The 26,185-nt window shown below is 41.0% G+C and overlaps 1 protein-coding gene across 1 annotated transcript in view; it reads right to left on the bottom strand.

Annotated features, from left to right (window-relative positions):
• Positions 1 to 1,506: 1,506 nt before the first annotated feature.
• prr16 (proline rich 16) overlaps positions 1,507 to 26,185 on the bottom strand; it is a 230,583-nt gene continuing 205,904 nt past the window's right edge. The window contains exon 3 of the mRNA XM_063069170.1: positions 1,507 to 3,301. The gene's annotated coding sequence lies outside the window, so the exon portion shown is untranslated. The remainder of the gene's footprint in view (positions 3,302 to 26,185) is intronic.

Below are 26,185 nucleotides of genomic sequence, written 5' to 3'. Positions count from 1 at the left end.
GAGAAGGCTTCAGGATAGACCCTGAAGGAAAATTCTGGAGCTGGAATCCCTAAGGCTGCCTTCAGTCTCTGCCGTTCCTTTGGGCTCATCGGCTATGTGGTGAGGGAGCAGCAACTTGCTCTCTGTATCGTACTGCCTTGGCTTGCGTATCAATTTTGATATCTGGGATGCAACATCTATGGCCAACCCCAGTCAATGGAAGACCATCAACCAGCATAGTTTTCAACTGGTTTAGATGTTACAATCACAGTTGTCCATTTTTGGTTTCATTACAATCACAAAAACTGTATCCCATCTTTCATTTTCAATGAACTTAACAAATTATAACATGGTTGTTCGTGGATCCATTTTTTAGGCACGCACCAGGATGTTCCTTGTCCTTTCTAATTGTTGGTATTGAATATCCAGTATTAGCAATGTGGCAAATTTGACAAATTAAAATGGCACTGGCAGGTCCATTGCTGGTTGCAACAATGCAGCAATATGAATATTTACAGAACATTTAACTAATAACAGCCTTATTATAGAGTTCTATGCAGTAATCAACATACAGTCAGTTATACTATGCTGACAGAGCTCGATTCTTCATATTAGCCTTGTCATAGTTTGCTAGTGTAATGTCATCAGTAGATTCCAATTTTGTCAGTGATAATTGAACAGAACTTATATGCTCTGAAATTTGCATTTAAGTTGCTTTGCTCATATAGTGTATAATTCCATTAAAGTAATAGGCAAATTAATTTCTGAATGTTTAATAGATCTTTGTGCAAAAAGGGAATCTGCTTATTTTGTGCATTATTTCCTCTGTAGACTTCGTGTAACATGATTGAGAATGTATTTTTCATAAACGTGTTGATGATTTTGCTACTCAATTCATGTATACTGGATATATTTCCCTTCGAATTTACAGGTAGCCTAAAAAAGTGTGATCCGCATTTGAGCACTTACCCAATTGTGTGGAGACAGTTCACATCCAAATGTACAGCTGAAACTAAGTGTCAGACTCAATATGCATTACTTCTATGAATTGTTGATAGTTGTCAGTCCTCTTCAGGCCTCTTTCACATTTGATACAATAGAACACTGAGAAAGTTAACTTTTAGGAAAACTCCAATGTGATTGAAGTAGCTGTGGTGAATGAGCATGAAGTAGGCGAGATGGGGTGCAGGTAAGGGCTGTGAACTTGTGGACTCTTTCCGATGACAGTTACACATTAGGCTGTAATAATCAATGAACCTGCTCCAATGTGTGGGTCTAAGCTAAATATCTGGCCCTGCTCTCGATATGCTGAGAGCTAATTCTTAAGTGATAAATTAATTTAGGAAACATATTACATTTTACAACATAATAAAGTTCAAATTCTTCATTCTCTATCACATGATCAAATATTTGGTTCAAACATAGATAATACATGTGGACCTCTTCATATCCAGAATCATTTCATAGATAAACCTCATTAAAATTAAATGTGTTGAAGAACTCGACTCACAAATATTCCTTTAGTAGTAGTTTATTGCAAATCAAATAATTTTGCGTTATTGTCTTGAAGAACATTGAAATGCAGTATCTGATTGACGGCAATAGTATTCTGGAGAAGTGTATATGCAGCAACCAAAAGATGAATAATACCTGGCAACTGTAAATCTGATTACTTTTTTTGAAGTGTACATATTAAATTTTTAATTTTTTTTCTTTTTTATGACAAGCAGTCCTGACTTAAGAAAGTGTATGAAAATTGTTTCTATTACTTGGTGTTAAACTAATATCATAAAGCAGGCCTTTAATAATAAAATAACCTTTTCTTAAAATTTCAAAACTCTTAATAATTACAAAATATTTTGCTTGTAATTTGTATGAATAGAAGAAATATATCTTGCAGCCATCTATTTAAAATCTATACATTACTTTCTTAAGGTTTTATTTGTTTAAAGGTAAAACAATTATCTGCTTGCAAATAATAACACAAAGGTAGCATAATGAATAACACTGAGTTCTTCACATGACTGGCAAGTAAGGGTGGATAATGGTGACTATAAAAATACAAAACTTAAAAATATAACTAAAGTGCTTTGCTCCTTTATAGCTGTGCATCCTTTCTGATCCCTGCTTCCATTGATTTTATAAAGCCACTCAATTCCATTAAAATAACAAATACATTCCATATTACTGTGAAAATTTAAAAATTTTTTTTAAACAGCGGATTTTTCTCCCATATCATCAACTCTTTCGTGTACCGCACAAAATCTGATTTGTGATATGAGGGAAAATAATATAATCTGTTCCAATGTCCATTGTGCAGCTTTGAGGTTTCTTTTCATTTCATAAGGGAGGAGAAGGAATGACGGATATTTCTCTACTGTATATGTGTGGCTGTTCCCACTGGTACTGAAATCAAGTGCAAATCATATTCTTCAACTTGGTAAGCTTCTGCAAGATTCCACATGTCTGACTGCTGATGTCAAGAGGCTATTTGGGCAGGTAACTGCAAACAGAATAAAAGTGACAGTGCAAATAGTAAAGAGCAGTGAAATACAGTATCTAAGTGATGGCAATAGTATTCTGGAATGTCCACCTGGTGTGATGGAGGCAAAGGATGAAACATAGCGAAGAGGCGGAGATACGTTCCAAATACCATCATCTTTTATTCTTCTGTTCGCTGAAGCGTCAAGATGCATGGAGAAAACAGGGATATTCTCCTTTACAGTGAAGAGTGAACTGCTTCCATCACTGCTCCAGTTTTCAACACACAGAATTTGTGTCACTCTCGTGTAAACATGTCCTCTGTTCTATATAGGTAAAAAATATATCCACTGGCCTTCCTGGGGCTTTATTTAACTTGTCAATAGCTTAGCAATTTTATTTCATTTAATTTATGTGGGGGATGAGAAGGCTGGATTACTTCTATGAGAAACTGGGAGATTAGAGTTTCTGCAACTGATTATGCTAGCATTGATCTTCTCAAGGTATTAGCTTCATATAAATACTTCAGAAGTGAAGAGAAAAGGGGAGAAAAACAATCAGAAGGCTTTACTTTGGGATTCTTTTATCAGTTGAAGCAAAGTGAGCAGTGGATTGAGGGAGTTGCTCAGGGTAAGCTTCTGGCTGTACAGAGATTGGCTGGAGATGAATGGATCCGGATTGCTCTGGCATTAATAATGCTGTGATTCCACAGGGTCAGCTGCTGTACTCTGCTTGTTGTCGGTCAGGACTTTTATTTGTTAAAGTCACAGTGCAGCGTTGACCAAACTAGAAATAGCTGACATATCTTCAAAATGTTTATTTTCCTTCCAGTCCTAAGGATCTAAAGGAAGAAAAGAAATAAATTGAATTTTTACTCCATCTAAACCTTCAACAGTGAATTAGTTATCACAATGAAAACAAGAGAGAAGATTTGATACAATTAAAAACATATTTATGATTTCCTTATATACTGTATCTAAGAGTCTGGAACAATGAAAAAGGGCCATAATCTTAAGAAGTGATCATTTACTTTGATGTTCAAGAGAAAGTGTTTCAGCTTTTCAGCTCTTGAATCTGAGGCTTGTCTTCTGCTGTGAGATCCAGCACTTAGAAACAACTCTTCTCAAGATTGCAGCTCAATATGCCAAAAAAGGAGAAAGTGAGGAACACAGTGAACAACTTTAGTCAGCTGCCCCAAGCAGTAGTGAAGTTTAATCCAAATGAAGCATTCAAAGTGGACCTCTGTAATTATCTGATAGCAAAGAGCTTAAAGGCCATGGGGCAAAGCATAGCTGTAATTTTCGTACTAAGAGCAACTACAGAGATAGAATACAAAGCATAATACAGCACAAGAATAGGTGTTTCAGTCCATAATGTTGTACCAAACCAAACTAGTAAATAAACACTTAATTGAACAAATCACTTCTGCCTATACGATCTCCATATCAGAATAAAATCAGAATCAAGTTTAATTTCACCAGCTTATGTTGTGAAATTTGATAACTTAGCAGTAGCAGTATAATGCAATAATGATAATATAGAAACAAAAGTAAATCAATTACAGTAAGTATATGAATGTATATTAAATTGTTAAATTAAAAAATGCAAAAACAGGAATAATAAGAATAGGGAGACAGTGTTCATGGGTTCAATGTCCATTTAGGAATCGGATGGCAGAGAAGAAAAAGCTGTTCCTAAATCGCTGAGTGTGTGCCTTCAGGCTTCTGTACCTCCTTCCTGATGGTAACAATGAGAAGAAAGCATGTCCTGGGTAGTACGGGGTCCTTAATAATGGATGTTGCCTTTCTGAGGCACCGCTCCTTGAAGATATCTTAAATACTCTGGAGGTTAGTACCCAAAATGGAGCTGAGTAATTTTACAACTTTCTGTAGCTCCTTTCAATCTTGTGTGGTAGCACCCTCCCCCGACTTCCCCCCCCCCCCCCCGCCGCCCCGACCAAACAGTGATGTAGCCTGTCAGAATGCTCTCCACGGTACATCTGTAGAGGTTTTCAAGTGTTTTATGTGATAAACCAAATCTCCTCAAACTCCTAATGAAATATAGTCACTGTCTTGTCTTCTTTATAGCTGCATTGATACATTCAAGCAAGGTTAGATCCTCAGAGGTATTGACACTCAGGAACTTGAAATTTCCCTCTCTCTCCATTTCTAATCCCTCTATGATGTTTGGTTCATATTCTCTCATCCTACCCTTTATGAAGTCCACAATCAGCTCTTTCGTCTTACTGACATTGAGTGAAAGGTTGTTGCTGCCGCACCAATCCACTAGCTGGTATACCTCACTCTCGCACACCCTCTCATCTCCATCTGAGATCATACCAACAATGTTTGTATCATCAGTAAATTTATATATGGCACGCAATCATGGGTATAGAGAGAGTAGGGCAGTAGGCTAAGCACACATCCCCGAGGAGTGCCAGGACTGATCCATTTATAGGCAGATTTATGAGCCTAAGAAACTCTGAATTACAAGTATTATATTTGCCTTCGCTCACACCCAAAGCAGCAGTACCCACCATTCTCAGTATAAAAAAAAACTTGCCCTGCACATCTGCTTTGAATTTATCCACTTTCACTTTAAATGCATATCCTCTAGTATTAGACATTCCAACCCTGGGAAAAGAAATATCAAACACAAGGAAATCTGCAGATGCTGGAAATTCAAGCAACACACATCAGGGTTGCTGGTGAACGCAGCAGGCCAGGCAGCATCTCTAGGAAGAGGTACAGTCGACGTTTCGGGCCGAGACCCTTCGTCAGGACTAACTGAAGGAAGAGTTAGTAAGAGATTTGAAAGTAAGAGATGCGTTACTTTCTGCTGCATTTTGTGTTAAAAGAAATATCAAACATTTTTCCATGTCCCTCAGAATCTTACTAATCTCTATCAGGTCTCCCCTCAACTTCCTCCACTCTAGATAAAACAAACTAAGTTTGTATAACCCCTCGTCATAGCACGTGCTCTTTAATCCAGGCAGAATTCTGGTAAGCATATTCTGCACTCTCTCCAAAGCCTTCACGTCCTTCCTATGATGGGGTGACTTCTGCAAAACTCCAAATGTGACTTATCTGTATGTAACCCAGGTTAATTAAACCCAAAAATGTAGTGTTAGAAAACTCCACACGTGGAGGGATGAAAATGAGGGTTACCGAATTTTGAAAAAGGAGAACTTGGGAAAAAAAAGTGCTATGCGAGAATGAGGCATGGCTGATGCAGGCTCAATCAAGCGATCAGGCTCAATTCTGCTAATGCCACACCTCCCCCATCCGTTATTTATGTACACACATTCTTTCTCTCACTCTCCTTTTTCTCCCTCTGTCCCTCTGACTATACCCCTTGCCCATCCTCTGGGTTCCCTCCCTCCCCCTTTTCCTTCTCCCTGGGCCTCCTGTCCCATGATCCTCTCATATCCCTTTTGCCTATCACCTGTCCAGCTCTCGGCTCTATCCCTCCCCCTCCTGTCTTCTCCTGTCATTTTGGATCTCCCCCTCCCCCTCCCACTTTCAAATCTCTTACTAGCTCTTCCTTCAGTTGGTCCTGACGAAGGGTCTCGGCCCAAAACGTCGACTGCACCTCTTCCTAGAGATGCTGCCTGGTCTGCTGCGTTCACCAGCAACTTTGATGTGTGTTGCTAGTCCACACTATTGTTCCTTTCACCAAAATGCATTATCATACATTTCCCAATACTGTGTTCCATCTGCCACTTTTTTTGCTCATTCTTCCAATTTGTCTATAACCATATAACTATATAACAATTACAGCACGGAAACAGGCCATCTCGGCCCTTCTAGTCCGTGCCAAACTCTTACCCTATTCTAGTCCCACTGACCTGCACTCAGCCCATAACCCTCCATTCCTTTCCTGTCCATATATCTATCCAATTTAACTTTAAACGACAACATAGAACCCGCCTCAACCACTTCTTCTGGGAGCTCATTCCACACAGCTATCACTCTCTGAGTAAAGAAGTTCCCCCTCATGTTACCCCTAATTCCTGCTGCAATCATATTGCTTCCTCAGCACTACCTACCCCTCCACCTATCTTCATATCATCTGCAAACTTTGCCACAAAGCCATCAATTCTATTATCTAAATCATTGACAAAGTGGCAGTCCCAATACTAACCCAAGGAACACCGCTAGTCTTTGAGAGCCAATCAGAAAAAGTCCCTTTTATTCTCACACTGCCTCTTGCCAGTCAGCCATTCCACTATCCATGCCAGTATGTTTCCTGTAATGCCACAGGATTTTATCTTGTTAAGCAGCCTTATATGTAGCACCTTATCAAACGCTTTCTGAAAATCCAGGTAAATGACATCCATTTCCTCTCCTTTGTCCACTCTGCTTGCTACTTGCACGAAGAACTCTAGCAGATTTGTCAGGCAAGATTTCCCTTTACAAAAACCATGTTGACTTTGTTTTATGTTATCATTAGTTTCCAAGTACCTCGAAACCACATCCTTAATAATAGACTTAGATTTTAGACTAGACTATGAGAACACTCAGCCCTCATTTATTGTCATTTAGAAATGCATACATTCATTAAGAAATGATACAATGTTCCTCCAGAGTGATATCACAGAAGACAGGACAAACCAAAGACTAACACTGACAGAACCACATCATTATAACATATAGTTACTGCAGTGCAAAACAATACCATAATTTGATGAAGAACAAACAGGCCATGGGCACGGTAAAAAAAAGTCTCAAGTCCCGATCGACTCCCAAGTCCCCGATAGCAGGCGGCAAAAGGGAGAAACTCCCAGCCATAAACCTCCAAGGCACTGACAACTGCCGATGCCTTGGAAGCACCTGACCACAGCCAACACTGAGTCCGTCCATCCGAAAACTTAGAGCCTCCGACTAGCCCCTCCGATATAGCCTCCCGAGCACCACCCTCTGCCGAGCGCCTCCAACCTAGCCCTGGCCACCGAAACAAGCAAAGCCGAGGATTTGGGGCCTTCTGCTCTGGAGATTCCAGACCACACAGTAGCAGCGACAGTGAAGCGGGCATTTTAGAAGTTTCTCCAGATGTTCCTCCATACTCTCATATCTGTCTCCATAAAATCAGAATTGTGCATGGTCCCCTACTTGACAGATTACAGATATCATTCACTGGAGAGGCCGTGCACGCTGTGTCACACCGCCATCTTCTCCTCTTCCTACACTTTCCCAACCATTGAGGTTAGGCTAACCAGCCTATAATTTCCTTCCTTTTGTCTTCCTCCTTTCTTAAAGACTGGAATGACATTTGTAATCTTCCAGTCTGCCAGGATCATGCCAGAATCAAGGGTGATTCTTGGAAGTTCATGACCAATGCATCCGTTATCTCTTCAGCAATCTCTCTCGGGACTCTGGGATGTTGTCCATCTGGCCCAGGTGACTTACCCATCTTAACACCTGTGAGCTTGCCTAGTGCTTTTTCTTTTGTAATAGCAATGACACTCCCTCCTGCTCCCTGACACTCACACTACATAGCAGACAAATACGGATAGAATTTTTGCATTGCAAAGAAGGTTTGCACTTTTCAGAAATTCCCAGAGGGCTCAAAATAAACACGATCAATTGCAATTGGTTGGATTCAACTATCTTTCCAACAAATTCCAGAACTGTCATTAGATGTCATTTTTTGATGCCAGGAGTCACTTTGATCTGGTCTTTGAATTGGACTATATCAATATCCAGATTCTCTGAAGCATAAAGATGTCCCAGGTGCCAGAATGTCAGGAGATGGTGTCTCAAAAGTAAGGATTCAGGGTTTGGAATACTGACGACCCGAGTCCCAGATGCTACCATCAGAGTGTCAAGGCAGGTGATGGTTAGAATGTTAGGTGTATAAAATATCTGGTTTCTCATTCAATTGGGGTATTAAGTCAGCTGCAGTTGCAGGAGAGTGTCAGGCCCCTGCTGCTATGGGAACTGAAGTGTGAGGTGGTCATCACAAGGGGAAACTGTTCGAGAGGTAAGTGGCTCCACATCGGGAACCTCAAAAGAAAAACTACTGGAGACTGGACTCTCAGGCCAACCTGGAGTCCAGAGTTGAGTCTATTCAGTTTTGAGCTTTATTCTCAAGATTCAGTCCAAGTAAAGGGAATACTAAAATTGTTAAACCAGCACTGGGACAGAAGGACAGTCAGGGCATTTTGTCAAAAGCAATATATTAATGCAAAGATTATGAGAAATAAATTAAGAGACTCTAATCCCCAAATAAAATATGCCTTTGAAAGCATGATACAGCAACCATTGCTGAAGCAATGCTATGTATTGGTCTCAAAAAAGCAATAAAAAGAGATTCAGAAGTTAGAAATGACAACAAGACGGGGACTGAAATTTGTCAACTGATTATAGAATACATGCCTGTAATGAAGCACCAAGCACAGTATACATTAGGCCAGAGCATTATACAATGCAGAGCCCTTTAATGAATTTGGGGATGCCTCAGTGTACTATATTTAGTGTTATTAAGCAGTGATTAATTTCTAACCATTTTTTTGATTAGACACTTTAAACCATCCCTGATTTAGCATATGTTCAATGACTTAGAATCATAGCTTCTGCTCCTAATTTTCCAGATTGTTCATGCTTGATGATGCCCTTTGTAGCTGCTCAAAATGGATAGATCACTAACTCAATTTACTTGAAGCATTAACTCTATTTATCGCTACAAGCAAAACCTGAAATGTTGAGCGTTCACCTTCCACTTTTTTTACAGGTTTTCAAAATCCATAGTTTTTCGCTTTTGATCTCAAACTATGAGTGTAGGTGCCACAGGATCTCCCGACAAAACCTTACCTCCCATCACAAACAAGAGAAGATCTCCAGATGCTGGAAATCGGAATAATACACACAAAATACTAGAGGAACTCAGCAGGCCAGGCAGCATCTGAGGATAAGAGTAGAGTCGATGTTTTGGACTGAAACATTTCATCAGGACTGGAAGATTGATGAAAAGTAGAGTAAGAAGGTGAGGGGAGGTGAGGAAGAAGTGCAAGGTGGCAAGTGATAGGTGAAACCGGGAGAGGGGGCGGGGAAAGGGAAAGAGCTGGAAGTTGATTGATGAAAGAGGGGGAATCTGATTGAAGAGGACAGAAGTCCAGGAACAAAGGGAAGGGGGAGGACCACCGAAGGGAAGTGATGGGCAGGTAAGGAGATAAAGTGAGAGAGGGAAATGGGAAAGGGAAGAGTGAAGGGAGTTAATTACTGGAAACCTGAGATATTGATGCTTATGCCATCAGGTTGGAGGCTACTCAGACGGAATATAAGGTGTTGCTTCTCCAACCTGAATGTCACCTCTTCATGGCAGTAGAGAAGGCCATGGATTGGCATGTTGGAATGGGCATGGAGAAGTAGAATTGATGGGTGGGCACCGGGAGATCCCGCTTTTCTGACAGACAGAGCGCAGGCGCTCAGCAAAGCGGTCTCCTGATCTACGTCAGGTCTCTTCGATATACAAGAGGTTACACCGGGAGCACTAGATACAGTAGATGACCCCACACCATTAACGGTGCCCTCAATCACATCGCTTTCATTTCACGCATGTCTGTCCTTACCCTATTCACCCGCCACCCCACCAGGGATAGGGTTCCTCTTTTCTTCACCTACCACCCTACCAGACTTCGCATCTAGCACTTAATTCTCCGTAACTTCTGCCATCTCCGACGGAATCCCATCACCAAGCACATCTTTCCCTCCCCACAAATTTCTGCTTTCTGCAGGGATCACTCCGTACATGAATCCCTTGCCCATTTGTCCCTCCCCACTGTTCTCCCTCCTGGTACTTATCCTTGCAAGCAGAACAAGTGCCACACCTGCCCTTACACCTCCTCCCTCACTACCATTCTGGGCCCCAAACAGTCCTGGAACAGTCCCTCCAGGTGAGGTGACACTTCACCAGTGCTCCTGATGTGGCCTCCTGTATATCGGTAAGGCCCCATGTAGATAGAGATAGAGAGAGAGAGAGAGAGAGAGAGAAGAACCAAAAAGAGACGTCTTTGAAAATTCTTTTTTGACTGAAAATAGTGTATAATAGTGAAAGGTTATTATACTTGGACATTATTTACATTGTCCTATAGCAGGCAACGCATGTCTCCATCTAAGGGTCTACATAAACAAATGTTCTCTAAAATTAAACTTAATGAAATTGAAATCAAATTGTTGAGCTAGTTAGGAGGTTGATTAAGTAGTAGAAGGAAGAGATGAGGGATAAGGCACAGGTATTAGAAACAGATGAAGTAACTAGTACTGCCTGCCAAAGATCTTTGCTGGAGCCGCAACTATTCACTAAATTTATTAATGACAAATAATTCAACAGAGGGCTATTTATCCAAGTTTGTCAAAGGCATAGAGATTGGTGGTATTGTAAGTACTGAGGGCAAGAGCATAAAATTAGCAAGTGACATTAACATATAGTGGTATGCAAAAGTTTGAGCACCCCTGGGCAAAATTTCTGTAACTGTGAATAGCTAAGTGAGTAGAAAAGGAACTGATCTCCAAAAGTCATAACGTTAAAGATGAAACATTCTTTTCAACATTTTAAGCAAGATTAGTGTATTATTTTTGTTTTGTACAATTTTAGAGTGAAAAAAAAGGAAAGGAGCACCATGCAAAAGTTTGGGCACTCCAAGAGATTTGAGCTCTCAGATAACTTTTACCAAAGTCTCAGACCTTAATTAGCTTGTTAGGGCTATGGCTTGTTCACAATCATCATTAGGAAAGGCCAGGTGATGCAAATTTCAAAGCTTTCTAAATACCCTGACTCCTCAAACCTTGTCCCAAAAATGAGCAGTCATGGGCTCCTCTAAGCAGCTGCCTAGCACTCTGAAAATTAAAATAAATGATGCCCACAGGGCAGCAGAAGGTTATAAGAAGATAGCAAAGCATTTTCAGGGAGCTGTTTCCTCAGTTCGTAATGTAATTAAGAAATGGCAGTTAACAGGAATGGTGGAGGTCAAGTTGAGGTCTGGAAGACCAAGTAAACTTTCCAAGAGAACTGCTCATAGGATTGCTAGAAAGACAAATCAAAACCCCCATTTGACTGCAAAAGACCTTCAGGAAGATTTAGCAGACTCTGGAGTGGTGGTGCACTGTTCTACTGTGCAGCCGCACCTGCACAAATATGACCTTCATGGAAGAGTCATCAGAGGAAAACCTTTCCTGCATTCTCACCACAAAATTCAGCATCAGAAGTTCACAAAGGAACATCTAAACAAGCAGGATGCATTTTGGAAACAAGTCCTGTGGACTGATGAAGTTAAAATAGAACTTTTTGGCCGTAATGAGCAAAGGTATGTTTGGAGAAAAAAGGGTGCAGAATTTCATGAAAAGAACACCTCTCCAGCTGTTAAGCACGGTTTAATCATGCTTTGGACTTGTGTTGCAGCCAGTGACACGGGGAACATTTACTGGTAGAGAGAAGAATGAATTCAATTAAATACCAACAAATTCTGGAAGCAAACTTCACACTGTCTGTAAAAAAGCTGAAGATGAAAAGAGGATGGCTTCTACAAAAGGATAATGATCCTAAACCACACCTCAGAATCCACAATGGACCACCTCAAGAGGCGCAAGCTCAAGGTTTCTCCATGGCCCTCAAGTCCCCCAACGTAAACATCATCAAAAATCTGTGGATAGACCTCAAAAGAGCAGTGCATGCAAGACGGCCCAAGAATCTCACAGAACTAGAGACCTTTTGCAAGGAAGAATAGGCGAAAATCCCCCAGACAAGAATTGAAAGACACTTAGCTGGCTACAGAAAGCGTTTACAAGCTGTGATACTTGCCAAAGGGGGTGTTACTAAGTACTGACCATGCAGGGTGCCCAAACTTTTGCTTCAGGCCCTTTTCCTTTTTTGTTATTTTGAAACTGTAAAAGATGGGAATTAAAAAAGTAATCTTGCTTAAAATATTAAAGAAATGTGTCATCTTTAACTTTATGCCTTTTGGAAATCAGGTCATCTTTTACTCGCTTAGCTATTCACAGTAACAAAAATTTTGACCAGGAGTGCCCAAACTTTTACATGCCACTGTATTAGGTTAGAGAGTACTTGATTTCACTACAGTCAAGCGTGACAACATTCATATTGGATTAAAAAGTTATCCAAAATGGAAATTTTAGAACTGTGAAACATCAAAGATTTTGGGCCACATGTACGTAGATCACTAAATGAAATACTTATGAAAGTTATCAACATTACCAATATGTAGAGCACATAAATACAAGAGTAAACGTAAGAACGGAAAGAACACTGCAGTATAGACACCAAAAGTTTAAGGTATCTCTGCCTCTGTTTGTGAAAGCACTAACCTACAAACACCACACTCTCAATAGAGTATATTGGCCTTGAAATGACATAGATTCTCCAGAATGTCAGCAGAGCGCCAAGTTTTAGGCTATGAGATGGATAACTAAATCTGTGTTTGCCTGGGATTCATATACACTATGAATAAGTTTAAAAAGGACAAATTTTTCTAAGGCTTTGTAAGGAATTAATCAATTTGATGAAGGTTTTTTTTCACTAAGAATCTAAGACAACAGGATACTAATTTTGGAGATAAGGTCAATATTCAGAGCTCACTTTTACGTAGTACAGGAGGAAGACTATGGTGAATCACTCTGATAAAGAGAAAGAGACTTTAATTAATAAAGTTTTTAAAATCAGAGATTGTGCTAACCAAGAAATATGTAATGTGAATAAGCATCACCTCATTGACAGGCAGAACAGGATGAAGGGCTTGAGTGGTCTACTCCTTTCACGACATTTATTTAATTCACTTTGAAATCTGGTGATGCCGGAGTATATATTGCATAACCCCAATTACCCTGGGGATGGTGGAGGTGAGCTCCCTTCTTGAGCTTCTGCAGTTGAAATTGGTAAGGGAGGGGAACAGAGGGGCAGTTGTTAGGTTCCAAATTTAAGACCAGTTGTTGGTGAAGGCCTGGATTTATATTTCTATTTTATGATGATTTTGGTCTTGATGGGAGCCTGCAGTGTTGGTGATCCCATGGGCCTAGTTCCCTTGTTTTCTTAGAGGTGGCAGGTTTGGGGAGAGCTATCAGAGAACCCTAGATGAATAACTACAGGGCATTTTGTAGATGGTATACAGCACAGCTCGCAAACATCAGTGATGAAGGAAATCAATGTTTAGCGTAATTGATAGGGTGGCAATCAAGAGTAACGCTCTGATATTGATGAGCTTTTTGAGAATTATTGGTGCTGAATTCATCCAAGAGAGTTGAGATATTCTATTAAACCCCAAATAGAATGGAGAATAGAAAGGCCTTGAGGTGTCAGCAGGCAAGTTGCTTGCTACAGGGTCCCCAGTCTCTGCCCTCTTGAAGCCACACTACTGAGTTGAGTTTCGGATTAGAGGTGAACCCTGGGACATTAATGATGGTGACTCAGTGATGGTAAATATCCTATAAGCTGACTTCCTCAAAGCATAAGTGTTGGAATATCAGTGGCCAGGGAATCAGTCATGCTGTCCATCTGAGAAAAGAGACCAGGCATTTCTAGTGCCGCCATCACCAACTTGTAAGGGCTACATATCATTTATATGCAGGAGGCAATGACGCTGATTTGTGCATAGCAAGATTCCATATAGAGCAGAGTGACTTTGAGCAGATAATGGGTCCCTGTGAAGCTATTTGGCAGGTAGTTCTTGTCAGGGATACCGAAAGGAGTCCTGTTTCATTTCAAACATCTTTACCCTTCTGCTCGCTGCAGGCAGTTCAATAGCCTTTGGTTGTCTCCTCATAGAACCACGCAGGGACTGTGGCTCAATTTCAGTCAAGCCTCAGGGTGTGGCCCCCAACTTACCGACAATCCACAGAGATACCCAAAGCAAGTGTCTAGGTCACCAGCTCATAGTAATAAAATGAATATAGAGCCTTCCTCAATTGAAAATAGTTTCCTAACAGTTCAAAAATATAATCAGCTGGTGATCCTGGTTCTGCGTGACAAAATAGCAAAATTTTGTTTCCAATAGTGAAAAGTGGAGATCTTTTGATGTTTTGATGTCTGATTGCCACCACAACACACATTATTTAAGTTGCATCGTTAGGGTATACAATAAGTTATTTCAGCAGCTCTGCCCCAATGCTCCCCGTGACTTTGGCATGGAGCAAGCAGATTTGGAGATGCTGCTCAAAACATTTTAGCAGTGAATATATTTTCCTGGTTTGTGAGTGAGGGTCAGGAGGATATTAATTACTGCAACACTATTTTGATATGTGGCTGATACGTGATAAGTTACTTACAAACAATTGGTGATCAAAATACATTATTTGTGAGAGTAAGAAACGATGAAGGCCAAGTCCAGAACTTGCTTTACCTCATTACCAATTTTATATTTTACTGACGGCATTAACCATTACACCAAATACTAATCACGAGCGGTTGTGATATTAATATAATTCTTATTTGCCATTTTATCATTACAAATACCATTATGAACCGTTAATACCAGACTCTTAATGTTTAAGAAATGCATTTTGAAGGAGTAACATGTTTAACCTAAAGGCCAGTTTAGCCATCTTTAGATTCAGTTCAGATTCAGATTTATTTATCACATGTTCATTGAAGCATACAGTGAAATGTGTACATTTGCTTTACCAACAAGGATCTGCTGGGTGCAGCCTGCAAGTGCATTTCGGCGCCGACATATCATGTCGACCATGTTTGGTAGAACAACATTGAACACAACTAGATGAACATACCAAGTGACAAAGCAACAACAGCAAAACAAGCTTTGTTCCCTCCTCCCAATCACCCACACACATGCACGGTTTTCTGACCCCAGGACTAGCTAGCTTCTTTAGCCCCAAGCTTCAAGTGAACTCATGGATTCTCAGACATTAGGCACTCAGCTTCCCTAGTGGACGCGCAGAGATTCACAGACTTGGGCCTTGACTTCTCAACCTCCAATCGACCTCGATGTTTCGATCTGGACTTCCAATCAAGTCTCCGGCTTCGATCTTCGGTATCAGCCCAGGACTTGCCGATGACAATGAATGAGGACCCGAGGTGAAAACCCAAACTCCAGGCCATGAGCACAGGACTTGCCAATGATGGGACTCTGAACCTGAGCAGTGCTGCCAGCCTGACATCCAACCACGTCCGCATTGCTGACCTTGGAACGCAGAGCAGAGGCTTAAATTCCAGCTTGACCTCTAATTCTCCCTCATCCCTGTCCCTAAACTCTAATTCTCCTTCTATTCCTAAAATCATGCGCACATACCTGAAAACCCAAAGAAAACAAATGAATTTAAGCCTCAATTTACTTAACTTTAAATCTTCACTTTAGGAAATAGTGTAAAATGGATAACACTGACTGCAAATGAAGTAAAAATGAGGGGAAGTGATAAAACAGATGTCTGATCTGATGCTACCAATGATATACTATTGCAGAAAGTTGGAAATATCTTGGTGCTCACAGTGAGACAGATTGCAGGAGGAACAGATATGGCAGATAAGGGGGTTATGATGTTATGGGTAGGGAAAGTATTGCCTGATTCAAGTTAAAACTTAATCACCCCCAGTGAATCATGTTGCATAGTCATGACAGCACTTTGTACGACACTCCGAAATGTGATTGACTTGATTTTGAATGGCCTGACCACTTCAAACTGACAGGAAGGCGACAGTAGCTCAAATAACCACGTGTTATAATAATGTTATGCAGTAGAGCATCTCTGAATACACAACATGTCAAACCCTGAAGTGGATGGGCTACAGCAGCAGCGGATGACAAACATATTGTCCATTGAGTGGCCACCTTTTGGGTATAAGAAGTACCTAATAGGTACCTAATAAAGTGGCCACCGAGTGTCACATAGAAACATAGAAAACCTACAGCACCATACAGGCCCTTCAGCCCACAAAGCTGTGCCGAACATGAATTTACTTTAGAAATTACCTAGGGTTACCCATAGCCCTTGATTTTTCTAAGCTCCATATACCTATCTCTTAAAATACCCTATTGTATTCGCCTCCACCACCGTCGCCAGCAGCCCATTCCACACACTCACCACGCTCTGTGTAAAAAACAGAGATCCCTGACATCCCCTCTGTACCTACTTCCAAGCACCTTAAAACTGTACCCTCTCATATTAGCCATTTCAGCCCTAGGAAAAAACCTCTGACCATCCACATGATCAATGCCTCTCATCACCTTATACACATCTATCAGGTCACCTCTCATCCTCCGTCACTCCAAGGAGAAAAGGCTGAGTTAACTCAACCTATTCTCATAAGGCATGCTCCTCAATCCAGGCAACATCCTTGTAAATCTCCTCTGCACCCTTTCTATGGTTTCCACATCCTTTCTGTAGTGAGGTGACTAGAACTGAGCACAGTCCTCCAAATGGGGTCTGACCAGGGTCCTATATAGCTGTAACATTACCTCTCAGCTCTTAAACGCAATCCCACAATTGATGAAGGCCAATACACCGTATGCCTTCATAACCACAGAGTCAACCTGCACAGCAGCTTTGAGTGTCCTATAGACTTGGACTCCAAGATCCCTCTGATCCTCCACACTGCCAAGTGTCTTACCATTAATACTATATTCTGCCATCATATTTGACCTACCAAAATGAACTGCCTCACACTTATCTAGGTTGAACTCCATCCGCCACTTCTCAGCCCAGTTTTGCATCCTGTCAATGTCCTGCTGTAACCTCTGACAGCACTCCACACTATCCACAACACCCCCAACCTTTGTGTCATTAGCAAATTTACTAATGGGTTCATCCCTCCACTTCCTCATCCAGGTCATTTATAAAAATCACAAAGAGTAGGGGTCCCAGAACGGATCCCTGAGGCACACTACTAGTCACTGGCCTCCATGCAGAATATGACCCGTCTACAACCACTCATTGCCTTCTGTGGGCAAGCCAGTTCTGGATCCACAAAGCAATGTCCCCTTGGATCCCATGCCTCCTTACTTTCTCAATATGCCTTGCATAGGAAACCTTATAAAATGCCTTGCTGAAATTCATATACACTACATCTACTGCTCTATCTTCATCAATGTTTTTAGACACATCCTCAAAAAATTCAATCAGGCTTGTAAGGCACAACGTGCCTTTGACAAAGCTATGCTGACTATTCCTCTCCAAATGTTCATAAATCCTGCCTCTCAGGATCTTCTCCATCAACTTTTCCACTGCTGAAGTAAGACTCACTGTTCTATAAGTTCCTGGGCTATCTCTACTCCCTTTCTTGAATAAGGGAACAACTTCCGCAACCCTCCAATCCTCCGGAACCTCTCCCGTCCTCATTGATGATGCAAAGATCATTGCCAGAGGATCAGCAATCTCCTCCCTCACCTCCCACAGTAGCCTGGGGTACATCTTATCCGGTCCTGGTGACTTACCCAACTTGATGCTTTCCAAAAGCTCTAGCACATCCTCTTTCTTAATGTCTATATACTCAAGCTTTTCAGTCCACTGTCAGTCATCCCTACAAGTGCCAAGATCCTTTTCCATAGTGAATACTGAAGCAAAGTACTCATTAAGTATATCTGCTATCTCCTCTGGTTCCATACCCACTTTTACACTGTCACACTTGATTGGTCCTATTCCCTCATCTTATCCTCTTGTTCTTCACATACAGTACTTGTAGAATGCGTTGGGATTTTCCTTAATCCTGCTCGACAAGGCCTTCTCATAGCCCCTTCTGCCTCTCCTAATTTCATTCTTAAGCTCCTTCTTGCTAGCTTTATAATCGTCTAGATCTCTATCATTACCTAGTTTTTTGAACCTTTTGTAAGCTTTTCTTTTCTCCTTGAACAGATTTTCAATAGCCTTTGTACACCACGGTTCCTGTACTGTACCATCCCTTCCTTGTCTCATTGGAATGTACCTATGTAGAACATCATGCAAATATCCCGTGAACATTTGCCACATTTCTGCCGTACATTTCCCTGAAAACATCTGTTCCCAATTTATACTTCCAAGTTCCTGCCTGATAGCTTCATCTTTTCCCTTGCTCCAATTAAACGGTTTCCTAACTTGTCTGTTCCTATCCCTCTCCAATGCTATGGTAAAGGAGATAGAATTGTAATCACTACCTCCAAAATGCTCTCCCACTGAGAGACCTGACACATGACCAGGTTCATTTCGCAATACCAGATCAAGTACAGTCTATCCTCTTGCAGGCTTACCTGCATATTGTTTCAGGAAACCTTCCTGAACACACCTAACAAACTCCACCCTACCTAAATCCCTTGCTCTAGGAAGGTGCCAATCAATATTGGGGAAATTAAAATCTCCCACCACCACGACTCTGTTATTATTTCACCTTTCCAGAATCTGTCTCCCTATCTGCTCTTTGATGTCCCTGCAACTATTGGGTGGTCTGTAAAAAACACCCAGTAGAGTATTTGACACTTTCCTGTTCCTAGTTTCCACCGACAGAGACTCAGTAGACAATCCCTCCAAGACTTCCTCCTTTTCTGCAGCTGTGACACTATCTCTGATCAGCATTGCCACACCCCACCTCTTTTGCCTCCCTCCCTGTCCTTTCTGAAACATCTAAAGCCTGGCACTCTAAGTAACCATTCCTGTCTCTGAGCCATCCAAGTCTCTGTAATGGCCACAGCATCATAGCCCCAAGTACTGCTCCACGATCTAAGTTCATCCGCTTTGTTCATGACACTCCTTGCATTAAAACAGACACATCTCAAATCAGCAGTCTGAGCGCATCCCATCTCTATCACCTGCCTATGCTCCCTCTCACACTACCTACAAGCTTTCTCTATTTGTGAGCCAACTGCCCCTTCCTCCATCTCTTCAGTTCAGTTCCCACCCCCTTGCAATTCTAGTTTAAACTCTCCCCAGAAGCCTCCCTGCCAGGATATTGGTGCCCCTCGGATTCAAGTGCAACCATCAAGCCTGTCCCAAAAGAGGTCCCAATAATCCAGAAATCTGAATCCCTGCCCCCTGCTCCAATCCCTCAGCCACACACTTATCCTCCACCTCACTCTATTCCTATACTCACTGTTGCATGGCACAGGTAGTAGTCCAAAGATTACTACCTTATTGTTAGCTATAACTATAACTATAGCAAGATAAGTGTATAAAGTTTAGAATTTCATAAAGCTATAGTTTTACAGTTTCTCCACATGCAATTAAAGAATATGGCAAGTACAAGAATGGCCACACGTACTTTCTAATAATTTATTATCCACCACACATCCAAATAAGCAAATTCCGAAATAGAAAATTCCCAAGAGATCTGTTCGAGCCTATTTTTCATTTCAAAGGCTGCCTCTTGAACAACTGTTCAGACTTGTTCCTTTAAAGTGCATTCAAATGGACTTTTTTCTCCTTTATACCATAAGACCATATGATACAGAAGCAGAATTAGACCCTTTGGCACATCAAGTTTGATCATGGCTGATTTATTTTCTCTCTCACCCCATCCTTATCTATCTATCTATCTTGTTTAGAGGTACAGCACAGAATAGGCATTTCCAGCCCTTAAGGCCACACTGCCCAGCCACCCCCAGCATCCCCCATTTAACCCTAAACTAATCTTGGGACGATTTACAATGACCTATTAACCTACTCGGTATGGTTTTGGACTGTGGGAGGAAACTGGAGGGCCCAGAGAAAACCCACACAATCCACAGAGAGGGTATTCTGTACCCTCTTGTCATAGACTCTCCCACTATTGGAAACATCCTCTCCATGTCCATTCTATCTAGCCTTTCAGTATCCAGGATACATAACCATATTACTTCATGGTTATGTGCAGAGACCCTTAAAGATGACACCCAGATTGATCGTTGAATTCCAATGCACCAACCCGTAACAGCATCGCACTGACTGCTATGCTCCCATGGCACCCATCCCCTCTGTAAACCATCCATAATTCTTCTCCCCATAACCTTTGACACCTTTAGTAATTAAGAAACTATCAGCCTCTGCTTTGAATATATCCAATGACTTGTCCTCCACAGCCATCTACCGCAATGAGTTTCTCAGAATTGCCACCCTCTGGCTGAAAAACTACTCCTTATCTCTTTTCTAAAGAGATGCCTTTCTATTCTGAGGCTGTGCCCTCTTATCGCAGACTCTCCCACTACGGGAAACATCCTCTCCATGTCCATCCAATATACGACGTTCAATATTTGGTAGGGTACAACACACGTTACTTCAGGCACCAGTGCTTTAGTAGTGATGTCAAGCATGTTACATAATTACCCCATGTCAACTGTTGCTTGCCCAGAATCTCTATGAACAGGTATATCATGTGGTTTCATTAAAATTCTTGTCAAATGCTTCTGTAAATTGTAATTGTATTTAGCATTAAATTTTAAAGTCCAATTTAATCATGTTGCACATAAATATACTAGCCAGGAAATCTCAATGTGGTATACTGCAGACTTTACAAGTGGCCAGATGGCACAGTCCTGTGTGTTCTATTGCAATAGTCACCAATCAAAGAGTTGTGGTTGACATTTATCTTGTTGATACTGGTACATGCTGAGAGGGATGTTGGGCTGAATCCAGAGCCTGGCTCATCTGATTATCCTGTTCCAGATATTACTACAATCAAGAATCAAATATGTTTCTAAGTTCCAGTCTCAAACTGGCATTTATAATTGGACTTCTCTCCTTGCCTTGTTTACATTTCAGCACCAAGATGTAATCTGCATCTAGCATGGGTATGGCTTTTTGTAAATATCAGTTTATCTACTGTGTTTCATTAACTGCAGCTTCACAAACATATAGTCTCACATATTAAAAATAAGCACATCTACATTTCCATGCAGCTCGGCTTTGCTGAATTCATTGGAGATCAGTGAATGATCATTGCCTGACTTATTCAGAACAAATATTCTCTTCTTTCATTTTTAAACCTGTTCCATCAGAGTGCTATTGTTGAAATTGTTTTAGTTGAAAAATTGTTTTGTTGAAAAATTAATCATTTGAAAAAATAGAATCATATTTTCAATTATTATTTGCTTTCCATTTTCCCCCTTTCACTGATTTTAACATGTGATTCTGGATAACACCCTGCAAAACACAGTGCATACAAGATGAAAAGATTCTTTTTTAAATGATTCATTCTTATAGAACTTAATTTGACTGGTTTTTGGGGAGTTAATGTAAGGAGCTCAGGAAAAACTCACAATGAATTTTAAGTTTAACAAACTCAAAAATAATTAAATTATCAAAGTTAAATTAATATGATAAATCAAAGGAAAGCAAATGATATTCTTCCACAGACCACAAAGGTGACCATTAACCAGTTAGAACCTTGTAGTTAAAGAATCATTTACTGTGGATCAGAGATTCCAATTATTGTATATTTTAAATTATTGATTAATCATAGAGCTTCTCAATTTTTTGTTGTGCTTAGCCTCAAAGAAATTTGTCCTTCTAACCTAAACCTACTCCAGTCATTCCAGAACATGAAACTAAATGTTACTTTTATCATTAACACCACCATTTCCACTTCTGACTTCAACATACTTTCCTAACTCTTACTTGAGGGCCTCAGATATAGATATAAACTATGATGATTTGGATAATGGAACTGTTGGCTTTGTTGCCAAGTTTGTGGATGATACAAAATCAGTTGGAGAGGCAGGTAGCATTGAGGAAGCGGGGGCTTTGCAGAAGGTCTTGGAAAGATTAGGAGAATGGGCGGAGAAGTGGCAGTGGAATGCAGTGCACTTTGGTTGAAGGACTTAAAGTATAGACAATTTTCTAAATGGGGAATGAAACTAGAAATCAAAGGTGCATAGGGACTTGTGAGTTCTAGTGCAGGATTCCTTAAAGCTTAACTTGCAGTTTAAGCTGGTAGAAAGGAGCGCAAATGCAATATTAGAATTCACATAGAGAGGACTAGAATATAAAAAACAAGGGTAAGTCTTTATAAGGATATGGTGGGACTATATCTGGACCATTGTGAGTGGTTTTGTGCCTATACTATCTAGGAAAGGGTGTACTGGCATTGGAGAAGGTTCAGAGGTGATTTACGAGAACAATCCAGGGATGAAAGGGATAATGTATGAGGGGCATTTAATGACTCTTGGTCTGTACTCTTTGGAGTTTAGAAGAATAATGGGGAGGGGGTGGAATCTACTGAATATCGAAAGGCCTAGATAGAGTGAACATGGTGAGGGTGTTTCCAATAATGTGAGAATTTAGAACCGGGGGCACAGCCTTATGGTACAATGACATTCCTTTAGAACAGAGATGAGGAGGTATTTCTTTAGTCAGAGGGTGGAAATCTGAGGAATTCTTTGCATCAGATGGCTGTGAAGGCCAAGTCATAGGGTTTAGTAAAAGTGGGGGATGATAGGCTCTTAATTTGTAAGGAAGTCAATGGTTACGGAGAGAAGGCAGGAGAATAGAGTTGGGAGGGAAAATAAACCAGCCAGGATCAAAAGGCAGAGTAGACTTGAAGGGTTGCTTGGCCTAATTCTGCTCCTATGTCTTACAGACTTAAGGTCTTAGTCACATAAGGTTACTTGTTGAACATTGCAGAAGGATCAACAAAAGTCAAAACTTAGGAGGTTTAATGGTGACTAACGGCGACTCCTCTGCTTGCATCTTTGGAAACAGCTTATTTCCATCTTTAATATCTCTATTCTATTTTTCCCTTTCAGGGTTCTTTAGAAGACCCTGACCTGGAGTTGCACGCTGACTACGGTTCTTTGCAGGAAGGGGACGTGCTCTCGGGGTTTCACAAATGGCCATTGTTCGGCATGCCAAGGGATCGGCCTGTGAACTCCGCTTGCCTTCGGAGGACCGAGTTTTCGTAGCTCGACGAGGGGATCGGAGGTCGGTGTCCAAACAGAAGACCAGTGTGTCGTGGGAGATGGAAGATCTAAGGCTGTGTGCCCAGAGACCCTAAGTCTTTGGGCACAGAGCTTGGAAAAAGTGATGCAATGGACTTTTAACATCGTAAACCAGCAAGTTGTTTGTTATGTCTCCCCTCTCACTTGCTCTCTCTCTCTCTGTCTTATCAAGGGAGAGAGAGAGAGATAGAGAGAGAGATAGAGAGAGAGAGCAACTGGTATGTTGCATGCCGGATGAACAAGTAGTCTTTGGAGTACTGCAAGTCTGTGTCTTTGCTGTTGCCTTATTCATGTTTGAATGCTTGGTAGCGGGTGCTGATGCTTTTTTTTGCTGGTGGGTGGAGGGGAGATTGTTGCTTGCTGCCACTTACGTGCAGGAGGGAGGGAAGCTGGGGGGGGGACTTTGGGGTTCTAACATTTATCTGTCGTTCATTCTTTAGGGGCACTCCTCTGTTTTCGTGGATGATTGCAAAGAAAAAGCATTTCAGGATGTACAGTATATTGTATACATTACTCTGACGTTAAATGTACCTTTGAAACCTTTGAAACATTTGAAGCATAATCCATGTGCTGCATATGACCATGCATCAACCACGCAGATCACAACAAGATTTTGAATGCAGGGCACAACGAGAAATATAGAAACATAGAAACATAGAAAATAGGTGCAGGAGTAGGCCATTCGGCCCTTCGAGCCTGCACCGCCATTTATTATGATCATGGCTGATCATCCAACTCAGAACCCAGCCTTCCCTCCATACCCCCTGACCCCTGTAGCCACAAGGGCCATATCTAACTTCCTTTTAAACATAGCTAATGAACTGGCCTCAACAGTTTGCTGTGGCAGAGAATTCCACAGATTCACCACTCTCTGTGTGAAGAAGTTTTTCCTAACCTCGGTCCTAAAAGGCTTCCCCTCTATCCTCAAACTGTGACCCCTCGTTCTAGACCTCCCCAACATCGGGAACAATCTTCCCGCATCTAGCCTGTCCAATCCCTTTAGGATCTTATACGTTTCAATCAGATCCCCCCTCAATCTTCTAAATTCCAACGAGTACAAGCCCAGTTCATCCAGTCTTTCTTCATATGAAAGACCTGCCATCCCAGGAATCAATCTGGTGAACCTTCTTTGTACTCCCTCTATGGCAAAGATGTCTTTCCTCAGATTAGGGGACCAAAACTGCACACAATACTCCAGGTGTGGTCTCACCAAGGCCTTGTACAACTGCAGTAGTACCTCCCTGCTCCTGTACTCGAATCCTCTCGCTATAAATGCCAGCATACCGTTCGCCTTTTTCACCGCCTGCTGTACCTGCATGCCCACTTTCAATGACTGGTGTATAATGACACCCAGGTCTCGTTGCACCTCCCCTTTTCCTAATCGGCCACCATTCAGATAATAATCTGTTTTCCTATTTTTGCCACCAAAGTGGATAACTTCACATTTATCCACATTAAATTGCATCTGCCATGAGTTTGCCCACTCACCCAACCTATCCAAGTCACCCTGCATCCTCTTAGCATCCTCCTCACTGCTAACACTGCCACCCAGCTTCGTGTCATCCGCAAACTTGGAGATGCTGCATTTAATTCCCTCATCCAAGTCATTAATATATATTGTAAACAACTGGGGTCCCAGCACTGAGCCTTGCGGTACCCCACTAGTCACCGCCTGCCATTCTGAAAAGGTCCCGTTTATTTATTAAATATGTTGCGTTGTTGTGTGATGCATGCACAAAACAATTACATAACATGACAGAATCAATGTAGATTTGTACAGAATAGGGACAGTGCATCATTCCATAATGATCTCAGGGAACTGAAGAGATTTGTACATTTTGGTGGGGACAGTAGTGAATATGACCTGGCCTGGCCATATACATCAAATGCTGGATTTCAGTAGAGGTCTTAAATTAAACAGATTATTAATCTTTTTTGCTCCAAGTATAATCTCCAATCAATTTAGCCACTATTTTTTTAGGGAGAATAGGGAGACAGGAAGGCTAAATAAAGACTTTAGGCATAAAAATGTCTTCCTAAAATAGCAAGTGTTTAGTGCAATGGCATCAATTACAACAATATGTGATAACATCCCACATGACAAGGTTCTGTAACATCATTAAACATGTACTTAGCAATTTTATTGTTAATCATTTAGAAGAAAACTACTGAATCCTCATCCTAAACTCTACAGAAATGTCATTTTAGATTGGTGTTCTTTGAAAAAATGCCATAAATTGCTATTTGAAACTGTTCTTATAATTTCATTGGAATGTTGTGTGGCTTTGTTGAAGTTCTGCTGGAAGTTTGGAAGAAGCCTCAAAGAAATGTAATAGCAGTTTATGAACCCTGAATCAAGGAAATTATATTATTGGGAACAACGATTCCAGGTTATAAGACATATTGGTGTTGGTATAGTTTACGATCGTCACATATACCAAGATTCAGTGAAAAACTTGTCTTCTATACTGTTTATACAGATCAAGTTATTACACAGTGCATTGAGATAGAACAATGTAAAATAATAGCAATGCACAATAAAGTATAACAGCTACAGAAAAAGTGAAGTGCAGTTAAAAAAATACAGTGCAAAATTATAATGAGGTAGATTTTGAAGCAAGAGTCCATTTGATCATACAAGAGACCTATTCAAGAGTTTGATAACAGCATGTCAGAAGCTGTCTTTGGGCTTGGTAGTACAGTATATGCTTTCAGGCTTTTGTACATTCTGCCTGATGGGAGAGGGGAGAAGAAGGGTGGTTGTGGTCTCTGATTATGCAGGCTGTTTAACTGAGGTCGTGAGAACAAAAGAGAAATATACATGTTGCTTTCATTATTGAATGTTTACAACAATTATCCAGTGACAATGAAGCTTTTGCCAATAAATAA

Source organism: Mobula hypostoma, chromosome 16 (assembly GCF_963921235.1).
Source record: "Mobula hypostoma chromosome 16, sMobHyp1.1, whole genome shotgun sequence".
In the NCBI taxonomy this organism is placed as follows: Eukaryota; Metazoa; Chordata; class Chondrichthyes; order Myliobatiformes; family Myliobatidae; genus Mobula; species Mobula hypostoma.
Note: the sequence above shows the minus strand (reverse complement) of the source record. Positions and strands in the feature narration are given on the sequence as shown.